The 17,857-nt window shown below is 36.2% G+C and overlaps 1 long non-coding RNA gene across 1 annotated transcript in view; it reads right to left on the bottom strand.

Moving 5' to 3' along the window:
* Positions 1-16,045, bottom strand: part of LOC140846242 (uncharacterized) — a 48,584-nt gene extending 32,539 nt beyond the window's left edge. The window contains exon 1 of the long non-coding RNA XR_012125229.1: positions 15,907-16,045. This is a non-coding gene — a long non-coding RNA (uncharacterized lncRNA). The remainder of the gene's footprint in view (positions 1-15,906) is intronic.
* Positions 16,046-17,857: the final 1,812 nt, after the last annotated feature.

The raw sequence follows: 17,857 nt of genomic DNA, 5'->3' as shown, positions 1-17,857 counted from the left end.
TCATGTCATTACAAATTTACTATTTGCTCCCTCACTATGAAATAAACTTGAGGACCAAGACTCTCTTGTGATAGCTGTTATATACCAAGGACTTTGCACACTGTCCACAGTAGCACATGTCTTATGTATGCTGTGTGGAATAAGTACTTCCTGCATATAGCCTGCTAAATTCAGCTATTGTATGTTAAATGGTAACATTTCTAGATATTTGTAAGAATTTTTCTTAGAGCCTGGATTTTCAAGTACTTTCTTTTCCTCCTCTGTCATACATTATGATGGTTTAACTCATCCTTTTGGGGAGTTTTGCAAATCCCATTATGTTTTCCAAGAAATACTTCTCCGGGAGTACATACATCATTCCAGCTATATTTTTGTTTATTACATGAAATGTATAAGCTCATTAAATGAAAGAAATAATCCAAAGGCTCAGCAAGTAAGAATACTAACAACTAATGTATGCCTAATGTACTGATGAATTTTCCATATTTCCACATTGTCAAGGAACTAGATGTTGAGCTCACACTTTTGCTTCATAGACTCAATAGCTGTGAATTTCAGGAGAGCTTCACTGAAGATTGTAATGAGGAAATTCTGACATTCATCCACTGGTAAAGATCTCAATTTGTTTCCATCAAGTTTCATGATACTATCTGGCATTTTAAGCCCTTCCTCCTTGTTTATGCCTCAGATTAGTGTTTGAAAGCAGTTATCGTGTTCATTTCATCCTTTGACAGAACTATACACATTGAGCACTTTTCATCTTGCCACATAAATCAATTCTCAAGCTCCTTTAATCATTTCTTTCTAAATCTTCAACTTTCCTCAGCTAGCTCAACAGTTTTTGATTATGCAGGGTTCAAATTTAAGTGCAGAATGTAAAACATGGCCTTATAAGAGTCCTGAGGACAAGTGTTTCTTGGCATGACCATGATATCAAGCATTTTCAAAGGCTCCCTATATATGAACACTTTAGGGAGGCAAATTAAAGAAAAAAGTTCCAACAAATTATATCTCTAACTTCTCTTTTTAGTGGCAAATGACTCATTTCCATATCTTGCCCAAACAATTACTCTTTGGATATTTTCCCCTAAAACCTTGGTTTGCAAACACACACACATAAAATTAATTTATCTAAAACTAGTTCTGGTCTAAGTTTTCTAACTGAATTTCACCACCAACTTATGTTAGGATAGATGACAAATTTCCAAGGTATTTTCCATATAATTTTCCTTTTTCCCTTCTCTCTGGGGAGGCAGGGCTGCATGGGTCATGAGTGGGACTCATGTAGCCTCTGAGTTCAAAGGAAGACTCTGGATCAATATCAAGAGAGGATTCCTGGGAATATATCATGTTCATTTCATCCTTTGACAGACTATACATATGGAACACGTTTCATCTTGCCACGTCAATCAATTCTCAAGGCCCTTTAAACCCTGTCCCCATTCTATGTGGTTGCCTGGCTCCCCTTAGAAAGCAGCGTCCTTTGGTGGTCACTGTTCTGCCTAGAGGACGACTCTTCATGGAGATAAACTTGTGGTGTGGTGCAGTGAGCATCTCAGTGAAATTGCTCCCCTTTTAACAATAAAAATGTAGGCAACACAACTAAAGTCAATCATTTCAGCACTTTGGCAGTTTTTTAGAAAGCCACATAAAGGAACTACTGAACCCTGGCAAGACAGCGGGATGTGCAGTGTTTTGCTGGGAGCAGTTGCTTGCTTTCTCCAGCTCAGTGACACAGTAGCCAAAAGCCAGCAACAGCACCAAAGAAACAAAACAGCAGGTCCTAAACACTTTTGGATTCCCGTTAAGAGCAGCATCCAGTCAATGTTTTATCTGAAGTTTCCCAAAAATATATATTCTTAGGATGTGGTATCTATTTGATTTGACTCAGAAGAGGGAGGACGGTCTCCCACTGGAGTATTACCTAAATAATAGCAAACTATGGGCCATGTCTCAGCTACACAAAGTTTGGATTTTAGATGGGATAAACATGAGGGATTTGAAATTCTGAAGAATTAAATGACCACAGGGAACTTTGAAAAGTAATCAAAGCATTCCTTGGGAATTAAAAGATATGTGTACAATGGCAACTTGGTGAACATGCTAGAACAGACCTGTGAAAAGATGGCACCAGTCATTTATCTTTGCATGACCCTCAATCTCTGAATCAGAAGGTGAAAGCTCAGGCTTCCTTATAAATTGCCTGAAGATTGCAGGCATGCTTTCTCTCATAGCTCAATGTTTCTGATTGAAATACAGACAAACGAATAAAGCCAGCAGAGAATCCCAGAGTCACACACTGCAGGGAATATAAAATTACTTCAAAAGCATGCTAAATAACTAAGCAGTAACAATTTAAGCAGACAAAAATCAGCAATAACACAGATTGGGAGTAGGGATCTAACACCAACCTAAGTTTTCACCAGAAAAATGAGCATACATGCATGCAAATAGTGCCCTCGCCCCACATGTAGCCAATATTCATGAGGGGGATCTGATTTTGGATTTAACAAATAAAGGAAAATATGACAATAATGTCTCATCAAATAGAGAATATCAATGATGAAATTGTGATTTATAAAAAAATACAATTGAAATAAAAAATGCAATAGAGAGATTAAAGTTGATTTGGACTGGTAAAATAAAACTGAAGACAAATCAATAAGATTATCCAGACTGAGAAGCAGAAAGAAAAAAAATATTAACTGAGTTTCAAAGATTAGAATACCATCTGGTATTCCAAACAATGCATAAAGGAAGTCTCAAAAGAAGAGAAAGAGGCAGAGACATGTGTTGGAAGAAATAACAGCATAAAATCTCCCAATTTCATGAAAAATATTAATCTCAGTATTGAAGAGCTTAATTTTCATTAGATAAAAAAATTCAGATTTACACTTAGGTATTGGTCAAAATAATAAGTCTAAACAAAGTTAAAACTTTGAAAGCACCAAGTAAAAAAAGATTTATCACATACAAGTGATCCTTAATCAAATTAACATCGTCTTCTCATCAAAAGCCAAAGAAAGAAGATAACATCTCTAAAAAGTTGAGAGAAAAAGGCTATCAAAAACTATATATTCCAGCTAAACTTTCCTTTCAGCACAGTAGAAATTAAGACATTTCAAATAAACTATTACTAGCACACCTGACGTATAAACATACTAAAGGAAATTCCTCAGGCTGAAATAAAAGGATACTGGACAGTAACTTAAATCCACAGGGAAAGGTGAAGGTCACCACATATTATGAAAGACAATGTAACATTTTTGTTTGTAACACTTTTCTCCTATCTGTTTTGAAAGACAACTGCATAGAGCAATACTTATAAAGCTGTGTTGCATGGCTATAAAGCTATAATACACATGGCAGTAATATTACAAAGCAGAGGTAAGACATGAGAGGTATACTGGAGCAACATTTCATATACTAAGGCATTGTTAGAATTAATTTGAATAGGATTGTTTTAAATGAAGATACTAATTATAATTCTCAAGAAAATCAGTAGGAACTCAAAAACTTGTAGTTGGAGGGAAAAAGAAACCAAGGAGGTAGAAAACACCCAGAAGGCAAATGATGACATGGCAGTGGTAAGTCCTCCAATATCAATAATCACTATAAGCAAAAATTGAATTCGCCAAAGGGCATAAAGTAGCTACATACATTTATAAAAACAAACAAGACCCTGCCTCTAGAAAGCTCATTTCAGCACTAAAGACATGCCTAGGCTCAAAGTGAAAGGAAGGAGGATGATATTCTGTGCAAGTGGAAACCGAAAGAAAGTGTGCATAGCCCTACTTACATCAGACATCATAGACTTTGAGCCAAAAACAATAATAAGATAAAAAAATATCATTAATGAATATGTATGCACCAAACATCAGAGCATTGAAATATATTAAATACTATCAGATCTGAAGAGAGAAATAAACAACAATAAAATAATAGCAGAAGTCTTCAATACCCCACTGTCAGCAATGTAGAGATCAACTGTTTAGCAAAGCAACAGAGAAACATTGGAACTGAACCATACATTAGGACAATGGACTTAAAATACATATAATACATGTATATACAAAAACAGATTCCACATTCTTCTGGAGGCACTCAGAACATTTCTGGGATAGACCAAATGACATGTGAGAAAACGCATATCAGCAAATTTGATGTCATACCAGCTATCTTTCCTGACTACAATGGTATGAAACTAGAAGCTTCATACCAACAAGAGGAAAGCTGAAAAAATCTACACATACATGAAACCAAACACTGAACAGCCAATGGGGCATAAGAAGAAATCAAAAAGCAAAGTGAAAATTTATCTCACAAATGAATATGGAAATTTAATATATCAAATCATATGGATGCAGCAAAAAACCAGGTCTGAAAGTTTACAGCATTGATTTCATATTAAGAAATTAGATCTCAAACAATGAAACTTTATGCAAGAAATTAGAGAAAGAAAAGTCAAGCCTAAGTTAACAGAAATAAGGAAATAATAAAGACCAGAAGAAAAACAGAAAGAATCAATATAACTAAAACCTTCAAAAAAACAACAGCAGAAACATAAGAGTGGTGGAGAAGGTGCCCATGTTAGAAGTGAGGCAGAAATCTCCTCCCAAAATCACATATAATATGAAAATACAGTAAATACAACTAATACTAAATGAGTGACCAGAAATAAGATTTGCACCAGCCAGCCTTCATCTGGGAAAAGAGAACATCTCGCAGAAAAGGGTACAGAAACAAAGCTGTAACCTGGTGGGACTCTAGCCACTCCATGCCAGCTCACTGGCAGGAGGAAGAGAAACAGAGCAGGGAGGGGGTGGAAGCCCAGGACTGCTAAATACCCAGACTGGACATCTACTCCTGGAGCACTAACCCAAATTTCATGGTCTTCTGGAGATTATAGGGATTGGAAAGCAAAGTCAGGTGGAAGATGGGGAGAGACTTGAGATTCCAGCCGCTTGTGGAGAACAGGTTACCACAACTAGCTTCTCAGGGACAAAAGAAAGGTGGGCACTTTGAAAGACTTCCCAACAGTGAGAGGGCTGCTAAAGGGGCAAGGATTACACAAAGCTTGCTGCTCAGGAGGAGGAACAGGTGGACAAAATTGTCCCAGCACACTGAGCTCAGCAGGTTGGAAACTTTCAGGAGCTTCAGGTGCTCCATCACTCTGGCTGAAAAGGCAGCCCTGAGGCCCCCTACTGTGATAAGCATACTGCTGCTCCTTCCTTGTGGCCAGAACCTGTGCACAAACCTGCTACCCACCCCATTGCTCCAGGACAGCCCTGCCTACAGCAGCTTAGGGACTGAATGCAGAGGCTTCTCCCTGCACACGGCCCACAGGCCCTGACAGGGGAGGCAGGCACTGTGGCCAGGAAGCAGGAAAAAGCTCTCTCCTTAGGGTATGCACTGGCACCACTTACCTGTGACCACTGCCATCACTCCAGGTGATGGGAAGCTCTGAAGAGCTGAGCTTCTGGGTGCTAGAGGATGTTACCTACAGAAACCTAATATTTCTCATTATTCATCAGAATTATGAAAAGGCAGAACCTTGTTCAACCCAAAATCCTTCAAACACCAGAAAGAGGGCTCAGTGAAACTGAAATCACTAATCTTCCTGAAAGAGAATTAAAAATAGTCATAGGCATGCTAATGGAGAAACAGAAAATTATTCAAGAGCTAAAGGATGAATTCAAGAGGGAGATAGATTAAAGAATATAGTAGCTGGAATAAAACATTCAATGTAGGGATTTAAAAGCAGATTAGATGAGGTAGAGGAGATGGTAAATGGAATAGAAACTAGAGAACAGGAATACAAAAAAGCTGAGATACAGAGAAATAAGGATCTCTAGGAATAAAAGAATATTAAGAGAAATGTGTGACCAATCCAAATGGAACAACATTTACATTAAAGGGATATGAGAAGAAAAAAGAGAGAGAAAAGGGGATAGAAAGTGTCTTTGAAGAAATAATTGCTGAAAACTTCCCAGTCTGGTGAAGGAAATAGTCTCTTAGGCCATGAAAGTGCAGAGATCTCCCAACTCAAGGGACCCAAGGAGGACAACACCAAGACATATAATAATTAAAATGGCAAAGATCAAGGACAAGGACAGAGTATTAAAAGCAGCCAGAGAGAGAAAAAAGATCATTTACAAAGGAAAAACCATCAGGCTGTCAACAGACTTCTCAGCAGACACCTTACAGATCAGAAAGGAGAGGAATGATACTTTCAATGCAATGAAACAGATGGGCCTTGAACCAAGAATACTCAACCCAGTAAGATTATCATTTAAATTTGAAGGAGGGATTAAACAATTTCCAGATAAGTAAAAGTTGAGGGAATTTACCTCCCACAAACCATCTCTACAGTGTATGTTAAAGGGACTGCTCTAGATGGAAGTGTGCCTAAGGTTAAATAGCTGTCACCAGAGAAAATAAAAGCCACAGCAATGGAAGTAGACCAACTAAATACCAAACAAATGCAAAATTAAATCAGTTACCCACAAAGTCAGTCAAGGGATACACAAAGAGTACAGAATATGCCACCTAACATAAAAAGAGTGGAAGAGGAGGAAAAAGAAGGGAGAAAAAAAGAGTCTTTAGATGGTGTTTATAATAGCATAATAAGCGAGTTAAGTTAGACTGTTAGATAGTAAAGAAGCTGCCCTTGAACCTTTGGTAATCATGATTCAAAGCCTGCAATGGCAATAAGTACATATCTATCAATAATCACCCTAAATGTAAATGGGCTGTATGCGCCAATCAAAAGACACAGTTACAGAATGGATAAAAAAGCAAGACCCATCTATATGCTGCCTACAAGAGACTCATTTCAAACCCAAAGACACACAGACTAAAAGTGAAGGGATGGAAAAAAATATTTTATGCAAACAATAGGGAGAAAAAAGCTGGAGTTGCAGTACTTGTATCAGACAAAATAGACTTCAAAACAAAGAAAGTCACAAGAGACAAAGAAGGACAGTATATAATGATAAAGGGGTCACTCCAACAAGAGGATATAACTAGTATCTATGCATCCAACATAGGAGCACTCAAATATGTACAACAAATACTCCCAGAATTAAAGGGGCAAATAGAATGCAATACATTCATTTTAGGAGACTTCAACACACCACTCACTCCAAAGGAGAGAGATCAACCAGACAGAAAATAAGTAAGGAGACAGAAGCACTGAACAACACACTAGAGCAGATGGACCTAACAGACATCTATAGTACATTCCACCCAAAAACAGCAGGATACACATTCTTCTCAAGTGCACATGGAACATTTTCCATAGTAGATGACATATTAGGCCACAAAAAGGGCCTCAGTAAGTTTAGGAAGATTGAAATTGTGCCAAGTAGCTTCTCAGACCACAAATATATGAAACTATAAATAAAGTATGCAAAGAAAATAAAAAATCCCCAAAACACATGTAGGCTTAACAACATGCTCCTAAATAATCAATGGATCAATGAACAAATTAAAAAATACCAAGCAGTATAAGGAGACAAATGAAAAGAACAGCTCAACGCCCCAACTTCTGTGGGAAACAGTGAAGGCAGTTCTAAAAGGAAAGTATATAGAAATTCAGGCCTATCTCAAAAGAAGAACAATCCCAAATGCATAGTCTAAATTCACAATTAATGAAACTGGAAAAAGAAGAACAAATGAGGACTAAAGTCAGTAGAAGGAGGGACGTATTAAAGATCAGAGAAAAAATAAATAAAATTGAGGAGAATAAAACAATAGAATTAATGAAATCAAGAGCTAGTTCTTTGAGAAAAGAAACAAAATAGATTAACCCCTACCCAGACTTATCAAGAAAAAAAGAGAATCTACACACATAAACAGAATCAGAAATGAGAAAGTAAAAATCACTACAGACACCACAGAAGTACAAAGAATTATGAGCAAATACTATGAAAAATGATATGCTAACAAATTGGATAACCTAGAAGAAATGGACAAATTTGTAGAAAAACACAACCTTCCAAGACTGATCCAGGAAGAAATGGAAAATCTGAATAGACCAATTAAATTAGTAACCAAAAAACTACCTAAGAACGAAATCCCTGTAACAGATAGCCTCACCACTGATTTTATCACACATTTAAAGACCTAATACCCATCCTTCATAAAGTTTTCCAAAAAGTAGAAAAGGAGGGAATACTTTGAAACTCATTCTATGAGGTCAAGCATCACTCTAATACCAAAATCAGGCAAAGACACCACAATAAAAGAGAATTACAGACCAATATCCCTGATGAACATAGATGTAAAAATACTCAACAAAATATTAGCAAACCAAAATAAAAAAATATATAAAAAATGTCATACATCATGATCAAGTGGGATTTATTCCAGGGATGCAACAACACTAAGAAATAAAAGGCATCCAGATCAGGAAGGAACAAGTCAAACTGTCACTGTTTGCAGAAGACATGATATTGTAGATAAAAACTGTAAAGAATCCACTCCAAAACTACTAGAACTAATATCTGAATCAGCAAAGTTGCAGGATTCAAAATTAATACACAGTAATCTGTGGCATTCCTATATACTAAAGATGAACTAGCAGAAAGAGAAATCAGGAAAACAATTCCATTCACAATTGCATCAAAAAGAATAAAATATCTAGTAATAAACCTAACCAAGGAAGTGACAGACCTATACCCTGAAAACTACAAGACACCCTTGAGAGAAATTAAATAAGACACCAATGAATGGAAATATATCCCATGCTTATGGATAGGAAGAATTAATACTGTCAAAGTGGCCACTCTGCCTAAAGCAATATACAAATCCGGTGCAATCTCTGAAAATACCAGCAGTATTCTTCAACTAGAACAAATAGTTCTAAAATTTATATGAAACCACAAAAGACCCCAAATAGCCAAAGCAATCCTTAGAAGGAAGAATAAAGTGGGGGTGGGGGTACAGATTATGCTCCCCAATTTCAAGCTTTACTACAAAGCCACAATAATCAAGACAATTTGGTACTGGCACAAGAACAGACCCATAGATAATGGAATAGTATAGAGTCCAGATATAAACCCACACATATACAGCCAATTAATACATGATAAAGGAACCATAGATATACAAGGGAGAAATGACAGCCTCTTCAACAACTGGTGTTGGGAAAACTGGACATCTATATGTAAGAAAATAAAACTGGATTGCTGTCTAACTCCATACACAAAAGCAAACTCAAAATGGATCAAAAACCTGAATGTAAGTAATAAAACCATAAAACTCTTAGAAGAAAACATAGGCGAAAATCTCCTGAATATAAACATGAGCAACTTTTTCCTGAATGCATCTCTTTGGGCAAGGGAAACAAAAGCAAAAATGAATAAATGGGACTATATCATGCTAAAAAGCTTCTGTACAGCAAAGGACACCATCAGCAGAACAAAAAGGCATCCTACAGTATGGGAGAATATTTTCATAAATGATATATCTGATAAGAGGTTAACTTCCAAAATATATAAAGAGCTCACATGCCTCAAAACCAAAAATCAAGGAACCTGGTTAAGAAATAAGCATACACTTCTCCAAAGAAGAAATTCAGATAGCCAACAAGCACATGAAAACATGCTCCACATAGAAAATCATCAGGGAAATGCAAATTAAAACCACAATGAGATATCACCTCACACCAGTTAGGATGGCCAACACCCAAAAGCCAAGGAACAATAAATGCTGATAGTAGAAGGAATGAAATTATAAAGATCAGAATGGAAATATATTAAATAGACACCAAAAGCACTTGAAAAGATCAGTGAAACTTTGGTTAGTTCTTTGTAAAGATAAACAAAATTGATAAACCTTCAGCTAGGCTCATCAAGAAAAACAGAGAGATGGCCCAAATAAATAAAATCATAAATGCAAGAGTATTTGCAACAGATACCACAGAAAAAAAGGATCATAAGAGATTATAATGAACAGTTATATACCACAGATGGGATAACCTAAAATAAATGGATAAGTTCCTAGAAACATAAAATCTTCCAAGACTCAATCAAGAAGAAATGGAAAATCGGAACAGACCAATTATTACTAATGAAATTGAATCCCTAATAAAAAACTACTAAGAAAAGGAATCCAGGAGCAGATGGTTAATTTTACCAAATATTTAAAGAATATACAATACCTGTCTTTCTCAAACTAGTCCAAAAAATTGAAGAGGAATCAACACTTCCAAATTCATTTTACCAAGCCCGCGTTACCCCTATACGAAAACCCAGAGACACCACACACACACACACACACGCCCGCACACACAGGCCAATATTCCTAATGAATAGATTAAAAAATCCTCAACAGAATATTAACAAACAGAATTTAACAGTAGTTTAAATGGATCATATACCATGGTCAAGTGGGATTTATTCTATGCATGTGAGGATGATTCAATATATGCAAATCAATGTGATATACCACATTAACAAAAAGGATAAAAATTATATGATCATCTCAATAGATAATAAAAGCATTTGTTAAAATTCAATATCTATTTATGAAATTCTAAATAAACTGGGTATAGAAGGAACCTACCTTAACAAAGGCCATGTATGGCAAGCTAAAAGCTTTTCCTCTAAGATCAACACAAAGATTGCCCACTCTTGTCACCTTTATTCAACAGAGCATTGGAATTCTTATCCACAGCAGTCAGACAAGGAAAATGCACAGAAGGCATTCAAATTGGAAAGAAGCAGAATTGTAACTATTTGAAGACAACATGATACTTACTATATGTAGAAACACATCAAAAAACTGTTAGAATGAGAAATTGAGAGAACAATCCCATTTACAGTTGCATTAAAAAGAATAAAATACCCAGCAATAAATTTAATGAAGGAAATGAAAATCTACAAGACTGTACACTAAAATCTAAAAGACATTGATGAAAGAAATTGAAGACAACACAAATAAATGGAAAGATTTATACCATATTCATGAATTGGAGGAATTAATATTGTTAAAATGTCCATAACCAACCAAAGCAATCTACAGAATAATATAATCCCTATTGAAATACCAATGGAATTTTTCACAGAATTAGATCAAATATTCCTAAAATTTATATCAAACCATAAAAAAACCCAAATAGCCAAAGTAATCTTGAGAAAGAACAAAGCTGGACATACTTCATTCCTTGACTTCAAACTATACTAGGGCTTATTTAGTTATTTAGTTATTTAGTCAAAGAGTATGGTATTGGCCCAAAAACAGATATGTAGATCCATGTTATAGGATCCAGAAATAAACCCATATTTATCTAGTCAGTCAATCCTCACCAAGGGAAGAAGGATATACAATGGGAAAAGTATCTTCAATAAATGGTGTTGGGAAAATGGGCCATTATATGCAAAACAATGAAACTCGACCACTTTCTTATACCATATTCAAAAGTAAAATGGATAAGAGATTTAAATGGAAGACTAAAAGCCATAAAACTTCTAGAAGGAAACATGGGCAGTAAGCACATGTACATTGGTGTTAGTAATATTTTGGGGGGGATCTGTCTCATCAAGCAAAGGCAATAGAAACAAAAATAAATAGAACTGCATTAAACTAAAACGCTTTTGCACAGCAAAGAAGCCATCAAGAAAATGAAAAGGCAACCTACTGAGTGGGAGAAGATATTTGCAAATGATATAAAAAATAAAGGGTTAACATTCAAAATATGTAAAGAACTCATAAACTCAATATCAAATAATAATCAAATTAAAAAATGGGTTAGAGGAGCTGAATAGACATTTTCCCAAACACATACAGCTGGCCAACTGACAAAAATAAAGACGTTCAACCTCAGTAATCATCAGGAAATGAAAATAAAAACCACAGTGAGAAATAACTTTACAACTTTCAGATAATTTTTTTGAAAAGGACAAGAAATAATAAGTATTGGCAAAGATGCAGACAATGGGGAACCCTCATGCATAGCTGTTGGTAATACAAAAAGTTGCAGCAAATGAAAACACAAATTTGAAGAGATAGATGTCCCCTGTGTTCACTGCAGTATTATTTACAATGGCCAAGATTTGGAAACAACCTAAGTGTCCACTGATGGATAAAGAAATTGTGGTGTATTTATACAATGGATATTAGTGAACTGTTAAAAATGAAATCTTGCTATTTATATCACACGAATCTGGAGGATACTATGTAAGTGAAGTAAGTCAAAAAAGAAAGAGAAATGCCATATGATTTCACTTATATGTGGAATCTAAAAAAACAAATTAGAAAAACATAAATAGACTCATATATAGAGAATAATCTGGTGAATGCAAGAGGTAAAGGAGTTGGTGAGATGCGAGAAATAGGAGAAGGGATTAAAAGGTACAAACTTCTAGTTGTAAAATAAATAAGATGCAGGGATGTTAAGTACAGCATCAGGAATATACTCAATATTGTAAACATTTATATGGTGATAGATTGTAACTATTTTATTAATGTTATCACTTCATAATGTATGTAAATGTTGAATCACTGTGTTGTACTCCTGAAACTAATATAGTACTGTATGTCAACTACATTCAAATAAAAACAAAGAACGATATAAAGGCATGTTACATAACCTTAGCAATAATGATACATGGTATAGATGATAAATACAGGAAAACCCATGCTCCTCAAAAGGGAGACAGAGATTTCTTGGGATTTAACAGTAACTGTGTCAACAACTCTCAGATACTGTATATCCACATATTCTATAAAGTTGAATGTATCTCTTATGCAGCTAATGGATTATATTCCCTATGTGGAAATCAGGCTTTTAAATACCAATCAGAGCCAAGATTAATTCTTCACTGAGATACTCAACATGCAAGTTACCACAAAGCCCTTAATGAATTTTGTCTCTTTACCCAGTCTGAAGGGATGAACCTTTCCTAGTAGATTAAATGGTAATTCATGAAATACATTCCTGAGTATATTAGTTAGAAAATTCAAAGGGATAATAAAAAATGTCCTCATTTGAGCCAGCATTGTTAATAATAAATCCCATTCCCTTGAGGTGTAACAAATTTATACTTATTAGCCAAAGTTGTTATTAAAGAAACAGAAGAGCATTGGACTTTGTTTGGACTGTGAGGGTACCTGTGACGTTGCTAACATTTCATGCCCTGTCTAGATTAATGTAGCTGGTATGAGGAACAATTGATATCTAAGCTAAAAGACAATTCAACGAGGCAAAGTTCTTGCAGCTTGTCTATTGCTTAGATCAGGGAAAAAACAGACCATGTTTTTGGAAAGTCTTCAATATCCTTCTTTTAACATTTTTAGCTATTGTTTCACAATTGTACACTTATGTTGTCCAGAGTCCTAACTGCCTCGTGCATACACTGTCCTGACAGATGCTTCAAATTTCATGTTAATCAACCTTCAAACTGAAAATAAAACCTACCCTAGTGAAACTTTACTTCAAAGAATTTGGCAAAGTGGTGGAGATGTGACAATTCTCAAAGGGCTCTCCTACAGCTTTTGTACTGACAATAAAAATTTCCTACACTTTCCAGAAATGGCTGATTGTTTTATTTCTGCAGTAAAAAGTACTATCCGAACCAGTTTCCAACTGATTAAATAATTAATGACAGATCTCTATAGCTTTAGGAACAAATACTGTGAGAACTGGATTTTAACCCTATCCCCAGTGAATGGATACACCCTGGCGTGTTCCTTGAAGTGATAGCTCTCTGCTTCTATTTCTAGCCATTCAGAAAAGAGCTCACTCCAGTTTAGAGCCATTTTCAGGAACATGTGACCAGTACAGTCACACGAGATTCTGCAGTCAGAAGAGGTCCAACGCTTGACGCTTAATGCTCTATGGTCCTTAGCTTATAATTCTTGATAATTTATCCTTGAATTTTTGTTTTGTAAGTGAAGTCCAATGGGCCATGACACCTGAGTTAGCAGCTTAGATCCTTGACTCATGTGTGCTCTCACTGCTTTTTACTACTCTGCATCTTTGGAGGGTTCTCAGCTGTCCTTTCCCCTAACCCCGCTCCATCAATCATTGCCGACCTCTGCCTCTTAAAAGGGGATCTGGGTACTGATGGTGAGGAGGGTCCAGACACAAAGTCCCAGTCTACTGCAAGAGTCCACATTTACTATCTCCAAAGGAGTGTGACATTATAAAGCAAAATAAAAATACCATGACTGAGTCAGGAAGAAAGGAAAAGGAGTGTTTCTCCCCCACTCCTTTCGGATAAAAGGCTCCACGTTTTTATCACACACTAGGCCTTTCAAATTATGTAGCTGACTCTGTTCCAGTGAACACACTTCTCAGTACCAACTGATCAACAAGCTCATTCTCTTATGAATGACATCAACTCACTCATGCTCGTGAAATCTGGCCAGTCCCTGATGGCTATACACCCTAATGTCCCTGTAGAACAGCAGTCTGCTTTTCTAAGCATGACTGCCTGGCCAACATAATGGCTTCTTAAGTTTGTAATAAATTAAGGCTTGACAGGCTTGCTGCTCATGGTTTCAGATATCTTGCGGTGGTCTCCTAATCTGATAGCACCAATATTTGTCTATGTGAGGATAACAGAGATCTGCTGGGTTGCTTCCAGGTCTTTGGACACTGAAAATAATTTTTGGAAAGAGAGGGCTGTATTTGGAAATGATAAAATGTACTAAGAAATAGAAATGCTATTGTTTTCTAAAAAAACAAAAATGTTCCCTCATGTTCCAGGAAAAAATTTCATTGCAAATTTGAAATTTGGCTTTTATAAGAATCATCCAGCATCAGGAGGGAAAGTTAAGAGTTATTTATTAATAACATTGTAAACTTTTCCAACCCAATCACACCTATGTAACTGCCAAATAGTAAGTGTTCGGTACTCTATTGAATGAATTTATTAAAGAATACATTAATGAATAATTGAAATGCTTCTCTCACCTCACAGCTGAAACTACATTGAAAAAGGGAGCAGAAGGAATGTAAGGCTAGAAAGGCAAAATTTTAAATCCCAGCATGGTAGTGCAAAGAAAATGAAAATATATTTGGGTTTCTAAATATGTATGTAGTGAAAACTTTACACCAAATAGGAGGTATCATAGAAGTAAATGTATACAAGAAATGTGATCTGTAGGATTTATTAGAGATTCCCAAGTAAATAAGCAATATGACTAAGCCCCCACCACAATATCTACCCTGTGTTATTTTCTTGAGCTTGCTGATTTAGGTGACCAAAAGGTATCTGGAAATGCCTTTTGACATGCATGCTATCCACTGAAAATGCTTTATATGTGCTAGCTTGGGGAAAAGAATAAAAGCAATAAAGCAAACATTCAGGTGATTTTATATAAATGGCAACTCATTATTTACCTATTAACTATATGCTACAAAGACAATTGGTAATGCATGTTAAAATTTATTTTGCTGCACCATTAATATAAAAAAGTTGAGATATTTACTGTACCCAGAATATGAGTTCACTATTCTTCACTTTCCTTACTTCATTATTAACCAAATCCTCACTTTGAGATAAGATTCAAGAGTCTTTCTCTAATGAAACCAGTCAGAATGGTATTAGCAATCCTGTGGTGGTATTTTATTGCTACTCTCATCTAATATTTCCAGTAATAAACCTGTTTGACTATGAGACATTACTACTATTGTAAATGCACAGTCTGTTGGTATAACAGATTTATAATCATTGGCATTTATTTTTCCTAGTAGGAGGAGTATTTTAGCACACCATAAAGAAAGTACAAATAAATGAAGAAATGGACATGAATTATAGATTCTTCTGTTGTTTTGCACCTTTTTATTTGCTGCACTTAGAATTCTTTTATAGTTTGGTGAAATAAACAGAAGAGAAGAAAGCTGAGGGAGGGTATTTACTGGATACCAAACAGTGGGAGAGCATATGTCCTCACCTGGTACCAGATGTAGTCAGGTTGTGAATCACGTGGGTGGTTCAGCACTTCATTACTCTCCTCACTGAGTTTAGACTTCTAGTGTTCAGGGCTTTATGCCATTGATAGAATAGTAGGATCATTTTATCTTGCAAATTCAAACAAGTAGATGTTGTATCTTTAGGAGTACATTTTAATCTACACTATGAAAATCAACATTAAAAAGAGAACAAGTTTACAGGTCACTAGTAAATGCAAGGCTTTGAAAGGTTAATTTTTTTTTTTTACTGATTTTTAAACAATAGAAACTACATCTTCCAATTAAAGTAATATAAATATGTAAGAGGTAGAAATAAATGAATAGTAAAATGGTTGACAAATGATATTAGAAAGACATGCAAAAGTAAATAATATGAATGTATATAGTCTTTTTCCAGATACAGTGGAAATATTTCTATATGAGTAACAAATGTATTAATTAAAACATTTTCTTATTATCTACTATATATTTATTTTATTCCAAGATCTAATGTTCATCTGTCTGAAATAGATATAAAACATTTTTCTTTCTCCTCTATGAAATCATACAAAATAAGCAACTAACCATGGTTGTGACTGGTGAAGGAGAATACTTTTGAACATATTTATCATCAACTGGAAAGGTGAAATACAGAAATTGTGGACTTCATGACAATTAAAATTTTCAACATGAATTTTAAAAATCATATTTTAGAGGTTGGGAGATTATAAAGATGGTGGTGTGACAGGAGAGACAGAGGCTTCCTCCAAAAACTGGATACAATTAGAAAATGTATTGGCGCAACTATCCTGAGAGAGCAACAGGAAAGAGGACGGGGTCAGACTGCACACACCGGGAGAAAAGAGCAGACCTCAGCACAGGGGGTAACGTACCAGAGCTGTGGCTCCCAGGACCCGAGCCCCTCCCCAACCCCAGCTCACCAGCGGGAGGAAGAGAAACGGAGCAAGGAGGGAGTGGAAGGCTTGGGACTGCTGAATACCTAGCTCCCGAGATCTGCTCTGGGAGCACAAACCTACATTTCATGGTGCTTTCATGAGACTTGCATGACTACTGGGTTGGAAAGTTTATACAGGCAGAGTTCCTGGGGAGACTGGGATTCTGGCTGCTTGTGGAAAGCAGGGATCCATATATGGCTGCTCTGGGACAAAAACTTATACCTGTGTGCCCGGCCCACTGGCTCAGGCAGTGGAGACAGGCACAGGACCCAGGAGGTGGGGAACAGCTCTTTCCTCCCCCCAGGTACCAGTACTGCTCCCCTGCAACCACTGACATTGCTTCAGCAGCTCAGCAGCTCCAGTATAGAGCTTCTGGACACTAGAGGGCGCCATATACAAACATGAAACCCCAAAGGAACCTTGTCCAGACTAAAATTGTTGATACAACTCCTGAGAAAGATTTAAATGATGTGGACCTCATGACTCTTCCTGAAAGGGAGTTCAAAATAAAAATAATCAACATCCTAATGGAGGTATGGAAAGACATCCAAGAACTCAGGAATGAATTCAGGTTAGAGATCCAATCGTTAAAGAACACAATGGAGGGTATTAAAAGCAGGTTGGATACCGTGCAGGAGACAATAAATGAAACAGAAACTAGAGAAGAGGAATACAAAGAAGCTGAGGCACAGAGAGAAAAAAGGACCTCTAAAAATGAAAGAATATTGAGAGAACTGTGTGACCAATCCAAGCGGAACAATATTTGCATTATAGGAATACCAGAAGAAGAAGAGAGAGAAAAAGGAATAGAAAGTATCTTTGATGAGGTAGTTGCTGAAAACTTACCCAATCTGGGGAAGGAGATAATCTCTCAGGCCATGGAGATCCACAGATCCCCCTACACAAGGGACCCAAGGAAGACAACACCAAGACACATAGTAATTAAAATGGCAAAGATCAAGAATAAGGACAGACTGTTAAAAGCAGCCAGAGGCAG

Source organism: Manis javanica, chromosome 14, assembly GCF_040802235.1.
Source record: "Manis javanica isolate MJ-LG chromosome 14, MJ_LKY, whole genome shotgun sequence".
NCBI lineage: Eukaryota > Metazoa > Chordata > Mammalia > Pholidota > Manidae > Manis > Manis javanica.
Note: the sequence above shows the minus strand (reverse complement) of the source record. Positions and strands in the feature narration are given on the sequence as shown.